A 16767-nucleotide genomic window follows, 5' to 3' on the forward strand; every position below is an offset into this window, starting at 1 on the left:
TGTACACATACTGGTTTATTTTGACGGACTTGCTGTACATCTTTCTGTGTGCAGCATTTTATTAGCCTGTACCACATTTTTTCAGTTTTTTTCCTACTTTTCACAGAACTCTATTTATAGGGTTGTTTCTTTTTGTCTTTGGTTTTAAGAATCAAACTCAAGCCTGAAAATTGAGGTAACTACCTCAATGGTTCCACATTGTTTCAATGTAATTCTGTATTTTGTTGGCACATTTAAAAGGGAGAGCTGGATGGCAGAGGATGATGAAGTGAAACTGTCTCCGTAGACCACTGGGCTACAGTGCCTCAGTTATCAGTGTGTTCATGCAGTTCTTGAGGAATCAGGCAGTGTGAAATTGCAGAAAGGTGAATGTGGAGGCCCAGTTTAGAGTGTGTTTATGTAAGCCTGCATAGCAGGTGTGCTGGACTAGAACCATTGACTGGGTTCTCTTTACCATTTCATTTTGTATGACTGGAAAAATAAATCCTGACACCCGACTAACTGTGTGTCTTACTTACAGATGTCTTGTACGTTATTTTGTTGCTTGATGTTTTTATTGGCATGGTCTGAACGCTTCAGGGATGGTGCATGAGAGGCAGCGATTAGTGTGTTGTAGGCTGTCTCCAGTGTCCCACATTTACAGCGTCATTTGCAGCGTCCATTTCCAATATTTGTTTTACTAGCCCAGTTGTAGTCAACAATGAAATAAAATAAATTGGGTTTTCTGCCAATATTTACCCCAATTGTATCTCTTGTCTGTAAGACTCTTTAAATAGAGATTAGCAAATGGATAAACACAGCACACCCAACATGTACTCCCAGAACATTCACTAACCAGCTCAATAACTGTCTAAGTCATTCTTCTCATCTACGTGCAACAGACGCGATATTATGTAAGCCATTGCACACACGTGTGTACACTAGTGAGGCAAACAAGCCACTGGTGGGAAACTGTACATGTGCATACTGTTAAATAGCCGACAAGGAATTAGGAAGATGAGAATGCTGAAAACATTAGAGGAAGTCTCCACGATATCCTCTTCATATTGCAAACTGTTCTGTATTTTCACAGAGCTACTGCCCATGCGCTGGGAACAGGAAATGTGGTCCGAGGGTCTGCAGTGAGTCTGAGCAGGAAGCTCTGAGGCTCCGTTTCTCAAGTCCCTGCAGCCAGCTGTAATTGGCTTACACATTCCTCCAAGGATTACCACTCTCTGTATTTGTTTTCATAAAAAAAAAAAAAAAAAAAAAATTAAACATTTGCTTTGGCTCCTTGACTTACACCAACAAGTGTCACAACACACAGTTTCCTCTTGCCTTGTTTGTCCCCACACTCTTTTCTCTCTTCTGTTTATGTGTAGCTCACTGCAGTTGCCCCCAGACTTTGATCAAATTATTGCCTTCACACTGCTGATTTTCATCTCACTTCTTTCTTTATTTTCTGTTCCCGGTTTGTCTTTCTCTCACCACTTAACCAAATTAAAACTGCCACAATTGCTTTGGCTTCTTTTTTGTGTTTAAAGTAGATATTTGCAGGGGAGAAGCAGATGCGTCTTTTCTACCCCCCCCCCCCCCCCCCCTTTTTTTTAAATTGCAGCAGAATCACCTCTGCAATCAAAGACATGGGAGGACATTTCTTGAGCCAAATGAAAGAGCTATGCGTTTGTGACAAAGGGAACAGCTTGAAGCTTTGCTTGATGATGACACCGTGCCATGAATCAACAGCATCAAAGCTCGAGAGAGAGAGAGAGACAAGTGCATTCTCTATGACTGAGTGTTTGTCGGTTTTATCTGTGTGTGTGTGTGTGTGTGTGAGAGAGTGAGGGCTGTTGAGCTATCATTGTCTCTCATGGCTATTATATATGAATGAACCTGGACTTTTATTCGCCGGGTGTGCCACCTGCCGGTGCGTCACGGCCGCTTTGACCAATCCGGACGCGGAGGCTCTCCGTGCGCCCTTTGAGATCCCGATGCTCCTCACACTGCAGTCCCATCCCCGACTCAGTGACTGGAGAATCCTTTCAGATGTGACTAGTCTGGACTGCCCGGCTCTGCCGAACAGGGACCTGAGACAACTTTGGATTGCCGTTTTCCCCATCTAGTGCCGCTTTTGACGGCGCGCGTCAGTGAACGCTTCCGAGGTAGGTGGTAAGTGGGAAACCAAGAAGAGCAAAAATTGAAAGTTTTTAGAAATATTTGGATAAAAATAAATTGATTTTCCACTGTTAGATCCGATTCACAGCTGCGTTTATTTTGCCGCTGCAAACCGCTGTCCTTGAAGTTGCAGACTGAGTAGGATGCAAATGACTTCTGCATGTCTCCAAAGCGCATATGGCGCACTGGTAAAGTTGGAAGCTCGCGTTGGATGTGCTTTTATTTTAATGCAAGTTTGTCGAACAAGTGCTGCTGCTGTTCCCTCTGCCCGGCTCAGCATCCCTGCCCTGCCCTCGGCGCTCCGCGTCTCTTCCATCAAGCACGCCTTGCTTTTGGCTTTTCAAGCAAAGATTTTAAAAGAACAATACGGAAACGTATCAGTTTCCACGTCTTAAGTGAAATCCCTAAAAGCGATGCTTGATTAAAAAAGAAGAAAATCAATGATCAGCATGTCTTTAATGCGTAATTCTCTCTCGTTTGGCACCTTTATGGTTGGAGCGGTGATGAAGTGTGAAGTGATTCTAACTGCACTGCTGGGGGACCGGAGAAAATGAATTTGTGTCCGTACGTAGCAAGTTTTGCGCTTTCATGAAAAAGGGTGACTGTTTATTTATGATGCCCAAAGATGGCGATGTGAAGGAATGTTCCCTCTCAGTGACCTGGGGGTACTTTGACATTGTGCTGGATAATGAGTAAGAGCAGAGAGAATGGCATCTGTGCCATGGTGCAAATATTTTTCTTTTACTCCATGGCTGCATTCACTCATCACAGCAGCCACAGTGCGAGTTTGACAATTAAATAGCCCGATATGAATCACAAACTATTCCACCATGGCTGCTAGTCTTTGATAGTTTAACATTTTATTATGTTGCATATATCAACACAGCCTACATGTTTTTGCATCAACATATCAACAAAGCCATTGTTGGGGAGCAGTCCAGTCAAGTTCTGTGTCATGATGAATGCATGGTCTGTTAAAGGTAGAGCAGGAATGTGTTTAGATGATTGTGACTTTCCATTGCCTGCTGTGGGGAGAGACAGTGGAGGACATTCACAAAAGAGACTCATAAAGGGCAGGATGAGAGAGAGAAAGGTGGGCAGCAGTTGAGCTTTCATGGCTTGATGTATTGTTCAAGCCCTGGTTGATATAGGTTGACTCATATTTTTCAGGCTTTCCTCTTCTGATAGATGGTTTTGTTGTGCACAGAGCTCCTGCCGTATTGATCATTGTTATGAGTTTCCCAAATGGACCGGGGGTGGAGGACGGTACATTGATAGTGCTGTCCTTGGTCACAGAGTTTAGATGGCTCCATGTAGGAGGAAAATGCCTTTTCTTTTACCTTCTGCTGTACCTGAGTGTGAGTGCTTCCTTGGCAGATGCTGGTGCAAGTTCTTCTAAGAGTGGGGGTACTCTACTTTCTATTATGGTGTAGTTTACTGCAATCTTAAAATCTTTGTAATGAAAGCAAACTTACAATCCCACAACAAAATTCAACATTTTGGGGAATTGTCTCACTGCTTTCTTCATGAGAGTCGGATGCAAAGATCAATACCACTCTAATGTCTGTGCAGTAGATGTGGCGCTACAGCCAGCAGTCGACTAAGTGAGCTTTACATCAAGTCTGGAAATGAGGGGACCTGCTCTATCTGAAGGTTACTGAAGCAATGCTCCTCTAATCAAAACTGAACTTGTTTGTGCTATAGCTATGAAAGCAGAATGCAGATTGTACAAGTGTAAATCTCACAATGACTCCAGGAAGTACTGCTCCCAGTCTATAAAATCAACAGCTCTGATTTTCCTTTTTGGTTTTCAGAAGAAAAATGTTCTTAACCCTCAGTCAGAGTCAGACTACCTGCTTCCCTGTTAGCCTTTAGCTTGTCCACTCTAGCGTCATATTTCCCATAACGATATGAGTGGTGTCCATGCTCTCATCTAGCCTGCTGCAAGAAAGGGAAATGTCAAATGTCAAACTGTGCCTTTTTAATAATATAATCATGGTGCACATCAGCTGCCCCTTACCAAATTAGTTTTTAATGGGAGTGCAATAGATGTCTTGACACAGACAGAAGTGTGCCGTTACTTAAGTATGGCATGTTGTGAAGAGAAATACAAATACACAAGGATAAGGAAAAACGTATGATTTTGTGAAATAGAAAAATAGAAAGTTGCAGCAGCTGTTTCAACCGCCAGACGAAAGCATCAAACAATTTAACCCTCAGGCCCGCGCGTACAGTACACGACTGGCACCACCAAGCTACTTTTAGAGCAGGCAATAGGAGACAGTGATGGGTATTTTACAGGAGTCAGCTGGCCAAACAGACGGGCTAACTCCCCCATTGGGTTTCATTAGAGCTTGTCTTGATGTTAAAGCCTGTTTAATCCACTTTCACAGCCATGCAGACCACAGCAGAGCGGGCACAGTGTCTATCTTTAGACACATGGGCAGAAACTTGTCCATCTCGGTTCAATTATTAAAACAATAACACAAATTCTCTGTAGTGAGCCTTTAAATGTGTCTGTCGAGGTGCAAACTTTGTGCTGCTGAAGCTTTCCATGGTTGATGGAAAAGGTGATTTTGGTAGCAGATAGACAGCCGTCAATCACTGTCATCTCAGTTACCTTGTCCACGAACAGCTGTGTTTACGCAGGTTTCTCCTGCCTTTGCTTGTTTCTTAAGTAAGTAGAGATGCTGCCTGAGGGTACAATTACAGTAAAGCCTTATGAGGGGAGTGCTTTGCCTCTTTGTCTTTGTCTCCACTCTCTGGGCAGCCGCTGCTCTGGCCCCATGATATTAGTGCCTGCTTAGCTTCAGAGCTCAAGTTGTTGGGAAAACAAAGACAGATTTCAGTGGGCTAATAAGCAGCTCGACATCTTGGCAAGTAGTAGGGATATATAGTATAGCATTTGGCCAATTTTGTTTGATACTATAAATACTATTGGGTTCAACAGTAATTATATAATTGACTTTGCTGTTTTAATTTGGTCGTCTCATAGTTATATTATTTGCAATAATCGTGGTCTGTCCATGCAATGAAGGATTTTATAGCTAACAGCCTATGTGTTAAACTGTCAATCATCATTCCGTAACCTTTTCAAGTTGTGATAAGGTTGACTGGAGCTGCCCCTTATTGGTGGCAATATACTGCTCACTTCAGGGCTGTAACAGCATTGCTCTATGTTTACTGTGGGATATTATGTATGTTCAGCACACAGAAACCCACACACAAACACAAAAATCTAAATAATGCAAGTGAATCATAGTTCAAAGGTCAGAAGCTGGGCAGAAAAGGAAGAAAGATCCACAGAGGCAGAGTCAGGGTCAGTAATGCAGTAATGTTATGTAATTAGGCTCAGGCAGGTTTTTTTTTTAATTTATTTATTTTTTTTTAAGTATTCAAATTCTCCAATGGGTGCACATTAGAATCTGTCATGCATCAGCTTTTTTCATGTGTCACCCCCCCTTCTCTGTTTCTCTCTCTCTTTTTACTTCTGCTCTCTCCTGCCGAAGTAAACTTCACTTGTGGGTATTGAGATTCATTTCTAATAAATGCCTGTTCTTTGCAAATAAATTAATAACAAGTTTAACGCCATCATTTTTAGCTGAGGTCTAGACACCTGTGCTCCATACATAGAGAGAGAAAAAGGGACAGGGTGCTAGACAACAGAGAATAAGAAAGCTCTGTTGAAATATGCATGCTGTGAGTCAAACCCCAAACTACCAACTGAAATGTAGGGACTGGTGGCTGCAAGGCTCAAGTGTCAGAAAGATAGTAATTACACTCTGTTGACATCTATTGGCTTTAGGTTCATGATGCACTACAGCTAATTAATTTGTTCATCTTCTACCACTTATCTGTTTCTGGGTCACTTATCGGGTTCTGGAGCCAATTCCATCGTAGGCTAACATACAGAGACAGACAGAGACAACCACTCACACTCAGACCTACAGACAATTGAGTCAGCAGTTAACCTGAACACGCATATGTTTGGACGGTGGGAGGAAACCCATGGAAGCATGGGAAGAACAAGCAAACTCCGCACAGAAAGGCCCCAGGCCGGGGAACCAAACCCGCAACCTTGTTACAAAGTACAAGGCTGTGTTTGGAGAACATTGACTTGATAGCTGACAGGTGTGAAATGGTGGTGTGCATAACTGAGAGGAGGAAAGAGAAAAGAGCAACTGAAACGTACAGAGACAAAAACAGAAAAGAACCCAGCAAAATTGAAGAGACATTTCTTTCTAAAGCTTTTTAAAAATTTAGCTGAAAAGAAATTGAAAGATGGCACAATGCACCTTTTCTTCTGTTTTGTTCCATTACTGATTTTCCATATTCCTTCTTACATCGCCTTGACAGTACATTTTTCAAAAAATATATATTTTTCCAAAAATGGAACCATTTATGTTGAGCCACATAAATGCTGTCACTTATTAAAATATTATTTTAGACACACAAGGGAGCTCTTTCTCAATATTGCGCCAACAGCATAGACCATGCAATTTGCTGTTACGAGTTATGGTGACATAGTGATGATGATTTTTGCCAGCAGGATGTTTGATTGAATTTTCAAACTGAAATAGTCTAAAACGTAACAATCCACTGTGCTACACAGCACTGGAGATTGGACTATTGAAAGTTAGCTGATGTTATGCATAAGAGTCAATGGAAATGTGAATTAGTGTGATGCAATAGGATTAGTGAGGATACCTTTCTCATTATCAGTGTGAGATAATTTTACTAATGTCAGAGCTGTTAGAGTGTTAGAAGTCAAAACATAAACTAAGATTAGATCCTGCTGTGTGATAATTTTCCCATCAAAAGGATTCTGTCAAAATTTTACCAAGAAGTCATATCTTTTTCTGTTTCAGCCATGGAATACATATTTTTTTGTGTTTGTTTTTTTCTGCCTGACTCACTCTTGATTTCACAAAACAGCTCATCACATTTCAAGTGAGACAAATTGTGTGTCAAGCATTCACCGTTGTCGCACATCTTGGGTAAATTGTGTTGTTTACTTTTGTAATGCTTCATCTCCAAATCATGTCAAAGGCTAGAGCGAGAAACCTATTGGCATTAATCATTTAATCTTTCTGACTTTCTTGTGATTTTTATTTATTTTGCTGTTTTGCCAAGGTGAACCTCATGAGAGCTTTCTCTGCAGAAATGACACAGACCAAGTCTAACCAGGTTACAGACACCCACTTCATAGATGTTCCCCTTGGAAATATTTAGAACAAAAACTTCACTCTTATTTTTCCTTTTTATACCGCACTCAGTTTGCCTTGCCGCTGGTTTGTGTTTGTCACTGTTAATGGGGTTAGGGTTATATCACAAGATCACCCGAACCGCTATCTCACAATTAAAACAGCATAACCAGAACTAAACGATAACTACCTGTCAAGTGGCATGTGGCACCAGAAAATGGTACACTATGTCTGCTGAAAGGATCATATCTCTAAATGATAAAGGACCCTGTTGAGGATTTTGCATGTGGGATGTTACTGTAAGAAGGTGATCGAAAGTATTGCCAAGGCAATTTGGAGGTGTGCTAACCTGTGCTAGTTAATATATTTGCTGAGTTGTAGCCAACTGTGTTTTGTTGATAAAATTTGTGTTGAGATGTTGTGCAAAGCAGCAGCATTTCTTTAAGCTGTGTACAGTGTATGTGCTGTGGTTCAAAATCCTTCAGTTGGGTGTTTCCTGCTGCAGAGGCATGAGTGGAATTACTGTAGACATCCCAACAAGTTGCTGGTTTTATTTTGTGACAGGGCTGTTTGTGTGGGTTTGTGGGATTAAAAGGTATTGTCACCTTTCAGTATGAACATCTACCTTTTCTATGTACTTTGTAAGTGCATGTGCTTGGGTGTATGTCAAATTTTTTGTATGGTACACATGCATCTTAAGATGCAGATCCCCTTCGACAATTAAATCAGAACACATTTTGAGTACTGTTTACAAAGCCAAAACATTTCTTCTTTGTTTTCACAGGAGAGTACCATTAAAATGAGCAGATGCTGCTGTCATGCTTTGGGGATCAAATATGGACCGCGTGTCTAATTTTACAACTGTTTTACTTGTTCACTGTTTACACAGGCAGTTTTCATTACAGAGTTTTCACAGTTTGTTCTGGCAGGACACATAATGATGCCTGTGTAGCTTTGTCCCCATCTCTGCATTACTGTCCAATTTCACACCAAGAGTCAAAGTCGGCATGACAAAATAAAAGTCAAAGGGACAACACGGCTTCAAATTTACCCTTTCCTAGTTTTTCCCTGGAGCAAGTCTGAGTGACAATTTGTCCTGTCTTTTACACCAGTTCAAGTGAGTACCTTTCTTTGAGTCCTCCTCCTCCATCAGTGTGATTGACATTTAAGAAGCATGAACGGAGTTTCAGAACTTGCACCAGGCTAAGGCAGAATGTGAAGTGAGCCCTCTGGCTAAACTTTGTAGAAGAAAATGAATTCAAGCCAACGAGACCTACAGTCCCGAGACCAGTGAATCTAATCCTTTCTCTGACATTTACATGGGTCTAAAGCAACCAAAGGGTACTCACTCAAATTTGTCAGTCTTTCTTATGAAGTGGTTGACTCAATACTTGATTGTTGCTCTCTAACTTCACAGAGATTCAAGTTTAGACAAGCTAGACAAGAGGGATGCAAGTATGCAATGTGTCTATGGGGATTTGAAGAGTTTCTTAAGAGTGAACACAAAAGTCTGACAAGGTAGATAAAAGAAACCCTCATAATCCATCGACCAAAGTAAAAATTATAAGGGCTGTTTACATCTTCATCACAGTAATATGAAATATGTTGAAAAAACATGTATCTGTATAATGGAGAGGAAATGGATAAACAGTATTCCGAAGTAGGACCACTGGTCACTTATCCTTGTTTTGTGGATGGCAACAGTTTAAACCTTTAACACCTCCTCAGGAATTACTTCCATTTAGATAAGTGATAAAGATCGCAAGCTCATCACAGGAATGTTGTGTTGGTGTGGCACGAATAGAGGAGGAGTACAATGACTGGAAAAATTGTTAGTACCGGTCATCTGTTCTGTGTGTGTCCTCATCGACTGTGCAAACCCTCTGGCAGTTACTAATATATTGGGCCCAAGCCTTGTCAAACAGCCATGTGGAGGGAAGTTAAGCTTATTAAACCTTCCATTCCATTTCAAATATGTGTAAAACAAGCTAACCAGAGTCTTGGTATTAGAAAAATGGTTGCATTTGAAAAGGTGGGGGGTGGGGGCTGTTTAGGGAGGCAGAGTCCATTAACTTTCCTTCTGTCTTTGGGATAAAGAGCAGGCCAGAAGCAAGAGAAGATGGATGGAATTGCCTGGCACATCTCCATACAAAAGTTTTTGGCAGGGTTATGTTAGAAAAAAAAAAAAAAAAAAAAAAAAAAGAAAAGAAATTTGTTTATTGGCTTGGTACCCACTGTGTTTCTTTGAAATGTAATCATAACCCAAGCTGGACATATTTATTGCATATACAGGGAACATGCTGGTGTTACAGGAGCTTATTATTTATCAATATTTAGCCAGCATTATATAAAGTGTAAACATGAAAATACAATGGTTAAATACGCTTGATTCATAAAGTCTGGATTCCTGGCATACAGCTCAGTTTAAATCTCTTCGAATGAAAGTGGCAAACAAAGAAGATAAGGGACGATATGGACAAATGTTTCAAGCGGTAGCAGCAGTGCCATGCTTCAAACAAACCTGCTCACACTGAGGCGCATGAAGTCGCATGGCTGATGTTGCATTCACGCTGTAGATATTCGCAAGCCATTTTAGCGTGAAATTGTTTCTACAACTCTACACACTTGCACCAGCCCTTCATAAGTGAATAAGTAGTGGTTAGTTTCTTTCTTGTTTTGCTTTTAAAATTGTTTCATTTATTCACATCAAATACATTTTTTTATTATTTTATTGTTTATTTTATTGTATATAGAGGAATCTTTCATGTATGATTACATGAGCTCTGTTTACCAGAATATCATCATATCATCATTTACAACTGCTTGTGTAGGAATTTAGAATTAAATCAACTACTGTACTTATAGTCAGCAAGTAGCAGCAAGCATGATATGTGATTAAAGCAAATAATTTAATAAGTTAAACATGCTATGTGTTAAATTTTAACTGAACTGTGAACAAAGCAAAGCTTGTGGCTCTCTGGAGTAGTTCTTTGAGCTCACCGTTAATATTAGGATACTGATATGCTGCTCATGTTCACCGTATTCAGATCTGTAGAAAGGTTAAGCTATAGTTAAAATTATAATCATAAACCAGTTGAGAGGGTCGAGGGAGTTAGTCCTATGATCAAAGAGGCGGACAAACATTACCATCTGCAGCACTATCCATTCATCCCGTATTTATGCCACTTGTCCATCAGCGTCACGGTACATTAGGCGGGGGCAGGGACACCCTGGACAGGTCTACAGAGACAAACGTACATGTACAAATCACCGTTCACACGCGCCAGGAAGGGAACACGCACAGGAAGAACAGGCAAACTTCAGAAATAGGTGAATTGACCAACTAGAAACTTTTCTTCTCAGGATTACTTAATTTTTCAACAAAAACTTCAGCTGTGAAGATGATTGAACAGGTGCTATAATTACATAGTACATCACAGCAAAGTGGCTTTAAGTAATTAAAGCCTCCTACTTAGCCTTGGGATCTAGTAAATACAATAAATGCCATTGGCAGGATAAATTGCTGCAGCTATTCTCTAATACTTCATTAAAATGAGTAGATGTTGTTGCTGGCCCTGAGAAGGCTCCTGAAGTTTTCTGTCTGGCGGTTCCGCTTTTTTATTGTTTCCTCTTAGCTGTTCATGTTTGTTTAACAACTCTTTTTCTATCCAGATCCTTCTCACTAAAGCTATTTAAAATAATCTCATTGAATCAGTTTTCACTGAAGATATGGAGGAGCTGTTAAGACTTTGTAGTCACCTTGTTCCTTTTCCTTTAGCTTCTATCATTACATCAGTCACTTCCTGCTTATTCCTTAACTGCTGAGAACCACCAGGGGAGCCGCGTAACCCTGTGACCTCTTTGCTGCTTCTGTTTATTATTTCTACATTGCATATCAGGATCTTAGGTGATAAGATGACATAACAAGGATCTATGGATCTTTGGAAGGCAAATGAAACACAGTCTAAGTCATTTCCCTGGTTTGGTAATGACCCTTTTTATTGTATCTCAGCTTTGGCAGTTTGTTTGAATACAGCACATTGCTATCCATATATCATAATCAGGATGTGGCAGGAGTTATTTACATTGTTCATAATCCACTGGTTGGGCCTTCTTAATTCCATGGCTAGTTTCCAAGCACTATTTTGTGCTATTGTGAACAAAGTTAATCATGCTACTGCCACATCTCTGCGTTTGAATTCCAAGAAGCTTGAAGGAGCTGGGATTGGGAGAGCTTGGCTGCTGTATGAAATGCTTCATCACTGAACACCAGGGCAAGAATACTGATGAGACCCAGAGATTCAAGACAGTTGAAATTCCTCAGCTCATATGCTTTGACTCTTTACAGTACTTGCTGTGTCGGGTGCCTAAACCACAACTTCTTTGTTTCCTGGCAGAATGTCGAGCTGTCCAAGGGTGAAATGAAAAGTTTGTCAAACTGTGTGAAAATGGGTTTTTTAAATGGGACAGCTTTTTTGGACCGATATTTCAGATGCAGCTGTTTCCTGGATAATTCTTTAACTACAGTGTGATGTGCAAGATATGCTGATTTCAGCAGCAGCATACTCTAATGCCTTTGAGAGAAACCTGTTAAACAGACTCTGCAGCATACAGCATAGCATGTCGGTTAGTTTACAGTCTGTCTGACTGCAAATGGGGATCAGAGAAAAAATATTTACAGGTAAAACACAAGTAGGTGTGTGTGTGTGTGTGTGCGCGCGTGTGCGTGCACAGATGCGTGCACAGACAATATTTCAAGTGGTGTAGCTCCCTAAAATGCTCTAACTAACCAAATCAGTTAAATCTTGCCTTGAGTGGGTGTAGAAGAGCCTGACAGCGTGAATAAAAATAAATTAGTTTCTTTGTGAAATGGTTCAAAGAGCTATAAAAGCGTTCACCCTCGATTTGTGGTGTAGTTGGTTTCATCAGAGGTAGACATTTTTCCATTGGAGCTGCTGTCATCTCTCTTTGGTGTGCAGAACAAATACAAACATCATTGTTGTAGTACAAATATTTTCAGTTCAATTTTTTCAGTTCATGATCATAATCGCGTTGACACCATTTTTCTGCAGTCCAAAGAAATTAATCAAAATATTTAAAGTCCCTGTTGTTTAATATATATCTTCAGATATGAGTTTGCCATAAATTAATCAAATGTTTATGAATTAAGAACATTCTAAGAATATTTTTGGATAGATATGCTACATCAATTTTGAAAAGATCTTTCAGTGTTTTGTTTTTGTTTTTTTTTTTCAACAATCTCTCGCCTCCCTATTTGATTTACTTCTTCAGTAACTTCAGCAGTCGTCTCCGTTCTGGAATATCGCACAGCAAATCAATTCCTTCACAGTAACGTAGACAGAGGACTTCAGGGAATGAAATGAGAGGTCCATCTCGTCTTAATATGTGGCAAATATATACACACAAAGTGCTGCTGGGCGTTGTACTAGTGTTGGCATCACAGAATGTTTTCTACTTTCATTTGCAGTGACTTTGACTGTGAAGATACATGCATACTTTGCATTGATCAGTCCCCCGCTCCCTTGTATAAAAGCCATGTCGTTGTGAATGTATGGACTTGTTTGTGTTCAATGCAACCATCAATCAGTGGCAGTGACATCGCGGGACCCAACCTAATACAAGGCTTGATTTAACACTGAGGACACTGAATCTCTTCAGCCCTTCTAATCCATTAAATTGACATATGCAGATGGCTCTCTGTACAACCATAAGGCCTCCAGACATCAGTTGCTCCATATTTAACTTGGTCATAAATCCTGCCTGAATGAGACCATCCATTTCGAATTTGATGCCTCTGGAGTTTGAAAGATTGTAGAATCTGTTGCGCTGTTATTTGAAATTATAGCAGCATTGCCAGGGATTTTGATTCATTAGCGCAAGCTCATAAGCCAAATAAAGCCTGAATTTTGAGGTACGATGGAGATTTACAGGCTAGCAGCATTGTATATTACCTCCGTTTGTCTTAAACATGACTTCTAATCAATTTAATAATTCACACATGCCATTCCCTTGGGTTGTGACAGAGATACAGAAGACAGGCGAATGAGGAAAGGCAGGAGGAGGGAATGATATAACATTTGTCAACTTGAACAACACTCTCCCTAAAAAAAGAAACTGGAGAAGCGAGACTCTCATCTAAAATGTTTGGCTGAATTCACAGCCTTGATGTGATCTGTGGACAGAGGGGAGGATGGGGTTTGTAGCATTCCATGGAAAGGGCTTTCATATTATACCTATGCCACGGGCTCAAGGCAAGAAAAAAATATTTTAGGTGTTATGGACAAACCATCCCAAAGAACATCATCAGTAAAACCAGCAGCCTGTCTCCAAATGGAATTTGCATGTACTACATGTTCCTGCAGCAGTTTGCTCTATGTTGAAAATCTCAAATTGGAGAAATTTTTGAAACGGTTTATCAAATTTTTATGATCTCTTCTCCAGCATTAAGCACTCTGCAGACCCAACAATGTCCAAACTTCGACAGTTAAGCCTCAGCTTTTATCTCCGAGTACATGGCAAGGCTAAGATGTGGCAAGGATTCAAGTGACTGGCCTAAGAAGTTTCTAACTGTCAGATTACTTAAGAAGTGCCTTTTGAAAAATATCTGTGGACCTGAACTACTCATTTGGTGTGTCTTTTTTGCAATCCTGGGGTTAAAAAACAATATCTGCTTTTAAATCCTTCTCAGTGGGCTTCTGAATATATTTTAATAGCAGCAAAGATGTCATGCTTGGCGTTGGATATGTGTGCATCCATTTTCCTCATTCACTGGCTCACTATTTGCTTACACTGAGCATAATGAACCATTAATTCACTGCTGTCACCTCCAGGCCACAGTGACTCTGAGCAGAATTAACTCTTGATCCAACAGAGCACAGAAGAAACAGAAGTTGCACATCGTGAGCCTTCTGTTCATTGCTGTTGTGTGTTGTTTTGCCAGAGTTTTAAATTTTTATAATTTTTATTCTTTATATATTTTATTCCCCAATCCCCTGTTTATCTGTGCTGCAGGTATTTTCAGACTAAAACAAGGATTTTCTGTTCCACCATGGCTGATTGCATTGAATTGCCATAGAGCCTTATAATTTTCTAGCCTCTCAATCCCTAAAATAGTTTTGGAAATATTTGGACAGATTATGATTGTAAATAAACATATGCACACAATTTCAGATTTCAAGTTAGCTAGAAGGACTGTAAATTTGAAGGGGTAGCTAAAAATATTGGATATAAAGTGTAAGTGAATGAATTTCTGAACACAAACCTGAAGCCAAAGGTGATGGAAAAATGATCAAAATGTCCAGCTGCTGCCAGCTCATCTAGGTACAAATTCCAGTTTGAAATAATTTTAAATGAACATATTTACATTAAGCAACAATAGGTGTCAATGAAAATGTACTGTTGGACTATGTTGTGACATGAACAAGATGAAAAGTGTGGGAACAGTTGGAGAAGAAACAAGCAAGAATGTTTGATATAGTGTGGGTTGCAATCTGAAAATCTCTCTTCCATGACCCCTTGAAATCAGTGTAGTTGTTACACAGGGACACACCTGACTTCAACATCATTATTTCTTCGCTCCATAATAACTTGTGCTCCACATATGAGGTTGTTGATATGCCATCCTGGACAATTTATCAGCTGCAAAATGAAATGAATTTTAAGCAGAAAGATAGATTGTGTTATTTTGTTAAATTCCCCTCAAATGACATTAGTTTCCTTTCTACGCATTCTTGAAATTCACCTGTGTGTCCTGAGGTCACAGGAAATTTGACATTTTTGAAAATAACAGTGCATTCCAATACAAATTTACAGATGGCCTGGTTTTCTTAAGTCGTATTTCTTGGTTTTATTTTCAACAGCTGATGGACTCAGTTTCTAAATATTTCTTTTCTGTTTTCTCTGGTCTTGAGTTTTGTTTTTTTTTGGAGCTTTTTCAAATAAAAGTGTTGCTCCTTGTCTTTCCCCTTGTCACTTTGTGTGTCAGAGGCTCAGCTCTTTCCCACCTGTCACACAGGCATAGCGACACAGGCAGTCTAATTGGTAATAACCCCTCAGCTGTCTCAGCCTTACATCTCTGCTGCTTTTTAGAGAGAAGTGGAGAATACCTATTTGCTGTTTTATCACCAATGTGAGTAACTGCACGGCTCTGTATCTGATTGCATTACCATGGTGTTGATTCTTTAGTTTTCGGGTTTCTGGGAAGAAATGTGTGTTTTATAATTCAGTGTGGTGTTGATTGTATTTCCTCTGTTATTGATGGATTTTCTCCCTGCATGATTATCAGTTTAAATACTGTATAGCACTTTCTCTTTATAGAGGGTGCCCAGATACAGCTCATACCTTCAGGTATGGTATCAGATCAGGTTTCAAACTCCTGATCCTGGGTCAGCCTCTCACTTTTTGCGACTGACTGTTTGCGGAGCATTAAAAGGTCAAACTGGACAAATAACATGTGAAAAGGCAAACAAACAGGCCGAAGACACAGTTCCTGCTGAAGCTACGATTCTCTCAGAAGGATAAAAAAAAAAAAAAATACAAAAATTTCTCAGCATCTTTCAAGTAAAAGTATAGCCACAGCACATTAAAAACACACACTGAGTCTCGTTAGTGTGAGAAAAAGGTTTGTTTCACACAAACCCAATGTTTGTGTTAAACATACAGTGCACTCTTAAGAGTAAAGATTTAATTTGTCCCTGTTTGTTCTCCTAACACTGTTAATGTTGACTTTTAGCCTAGAATAATTTTTTGGGGATGATGGCTTCCTGTCCACAGGAAGTATTTTGTGACTATTAGCAGTCTCGTAAGATTAAGGTTAGGAATAACTTTTGCCTGATGGAAGCCCATCCTTATTTGAAAACCAAGAATATTCTTTTATTGGTGCTGGCGGTGGGACAATGCAGTTAAATTCCTTTGTGCATGAATAATTATTTTTGCTCCTTTTGGGACGTGGCAATAAAGCCTGCTTTATTTTATCTTTCACTTCGCAACCAGTTGTGAGCTAAATGGAATTGGAACTGAGCACAGTGTTTGAGGGTCAGTGTTCTCCAATTTCTGATGACTGATGGCAGGAGAGAGATGAAAGGTCTAATGTAAAAAGCCATGCCTCTACTTTTTCCTCCCAAACGCCTCTCCTCTTTCCGCCTTACTCACCTTTTTTACAGTCGTGAAAGAATGCACAGGGGCCTGCCAGTCCTTCTCATACACACAGCACACTGATGTACAGACGTGCAGACACAGTCCACCTCCTCTTCCTTTCATCCCTTCAATTCTTCTACTTTTCACATTCTCCCTTTTTTCCACCCTGTTTCCAGGGCACGTGCTAACTTATGGGTGCAGAAAACAACCCACGTGGTTTTGGCTGAGCGAACACACTTTGAGCATTGAGAAT

The 16767-nt window shown here is 40.1% G+C and overlaps 1 protein-coding gene across 1 annotated transcript in view; it reads left to right on the forward strand.

Moving 5' to 3' along the window:
- Positions 1-1937: 1937 nt before the first annotated feature.
- The window catches only part of chrm3a (cholinergic receptor, muscarinic 3a), a 67705-nt gene continuing 52875 nt past the window's right edge, over positions 1938-16767 (forward strand). Inside the window, exon 1 of the mRNA XM_029520952.1 lies at positions 1938-2141. The gene's annotated coding sequence lies outside the window, so the exon portion shown is untranslated. The remainder of the gene's footprint in view (positions 2142-16767) is intronic.

The sequence above is a fragment of the Echeneis naucrates genome, chromosome 15, assembly GCF_900963305.1.
Source record: "Echeneis naucrates chromosome 15, fEcheNa1.1, whole genome shotgun sequence".
Lineage (NCBI taxonomy): Eukaryota > Metazoa > Chordata > Actinopteri > Carangiformes > Echeneidae > Echeneis > Echeneis naucrates.